Source organism: Manacus vitellinus, unplaced genomic scaffold, assembly GCF_001715985.3.
Source record: "Manacus vitellinus isolate BGI_N305 unplaced genomic scaffold, ASM171598v3 scaffold_217_pilon, whole genome shotgun sequence".
Lineage (NCBI taxonomy): Eukaryota > Metazoa > Chordata > Aves > Passeriformes > Pipridae > Manacus > Manacus vitellinus.
Window position 1 is genome coordinate 4,372 of NW_021939526.1, and position 2,019 is coordinate 6,390.

Genomic DNA, 2,019 nt, shown 5'->3' on the forward strand with positions numbered 1-2,019 from the left:
AAACCAGTATAAATCGGTTTAAACCAGTATAAACCAGTATAGACCAGTCAATGGCTCACTATTTGGCAGGAAGTGCATTTTGGGGTCACTATTTGGCAGGAAGTGGACTCTGGGGTCACTATTTGGCAGGAAGTGGATTTGGGGGTCACTATTTGGCAGGAAGTGGATTTTGGGTCCAGGGGTGGATTTTGGGGGTGTCACTGGCTCACTATTTGGCAGGAAGTGGACTCTGTCCTCACTATTTGGCAGGAAGTGGACTCTGGGCTCACTATTTGGCAGGGGGTGGACTTTGGGCTCACTATTTGGCAGGAAGTGGGTTTCGGGGCTCACTATTTGGCAGGGGTGGATTTTGGGCTCACTATTTGGCAGGAAGTGGATTTTGGGCTCACTATTTGGCAGGAAGTGGGTTTTCGGGGTCACTATTTGGCAGGAAGTGGATTTTGGGCTCACTATTTGGCAGGAAGTGGATCTTTGGGCTCACTATTTGGCAGGAAGTGGACTCTGGGCTCACTATTTGGCAGGAAGTGGGTTTTTGGGTCACTATTTGGCAGGAAGTGGATTTTGGGCTCACTATTTGGCAGGAAGTGGGTTTTCGGGGTCACTATTTGGCAGGAAGTGGATTTTGGGGTCCAGGGGTGGATTTTGGGGTGTCAGTGGCTCACTATTTGGCAGGAAGTGGATTTTGGGGTCACTATTTGGCAGGAAGTGGATTTTGGGGTCACTATTTGGCAGGAAGTGGATTTTGGGGTCCAGGGGTGGATTTTGGGTTGTCAGTGGCTCACTATTTGGCAGGAAGTGGATTTTGGGGTCACTATTTGGCAGGAAGTGGATTTTTTTGGCTCACTATTTGGCAGGAAGTGGGTTTTTGGGTAACTATTTGGCAGGAAGTGGCCTCTGGGCTCACTATTTGGCAGGAAGTGGGTTTTTGGGTCACTATTTGGCAGGAAGTGGATTTGGGGCTCACTATTTGGCAGGAAGTGGATTTTGGGCTCACTATTTGGCAGGAAGTGGACTCTGGGCTCACTATTTGGCAGGAAGTGGGTTTTTGGATCACTATTTGGCAGGAAGTGGGTTTTTGGCTCACTATTTGGCAGGAAGTGGCTTTTTGGGTCACTATTTGGCAGGAAGTGGATTTTGGGTCACTATTTGGCAGGAAGTGGATTTGGGGTCACTATTTGGCAGGAAGTGGATTTTGGGCTCATTTTTTGGCAGGAAGTGGGTTTTTGGCTCACTATTTGGCAGGAAGTGGATTTGGGGCTCACTATTTGGCAGGAAGTGGATTTGGGGCTCACTATTTGGCAGGAAGTGGACTCTGGGCTCACTATTTGGCAGGAAGTGCATTTTGGGGTTCAGGGGTGGATTTTGGGGTCACTATCTGGCTCACTATTTGGCAGGGGTGGATTTTGGGGTCACTATTTTACAGGAAGTGGATTTTGGGCTCACTATTTGGCAGGAAGTGGGTTTTTGGCTCACTATGTGGCAGGAAGTGGGTTTTTGGGCTCACTATTTGGCAGGAAGTGGATTTTGGGCTCACTATTTGGCAGGAAGTGGGCTTTTGGGCTCACTATTTGGCAGGAAGTGGATTTTGGGGTCACTATTTGACAGGAAGTGGATTTCGGGGTCACTATTTGGCAGGAAGTGGGTTTTTGGCTCACTATGTGGCAGGAAGTGGACTCTGGGGTCACTATTTGGCAGGGGGGGTGTCAGTGGCTCACTATTTGGCAGGGGTGGATTCTGGAGTCACTATTTGGCAGGAAGTGGATTTTGGACTCACTATTTGGCAGGAAGTGGATTTTGAGATCACTATTTGGCAGGAAGTGGATTAAGAGTCACTATTTGGCAGGAAGTGGATTTTGGGGTCCAGGGGTGGATTTTGGGGTGTCAGTGGCTCACTATTTGGCAGGGGTGGATTTTGGGGTCACTATTTGGCAGGAAGTTGATTTTTGGGGTCACGATTTAGCAGGAAGTAGATTTTGGGGTGTCCCTGGCTCATTATTTGGCAGGGGTGGATTTTGGGGA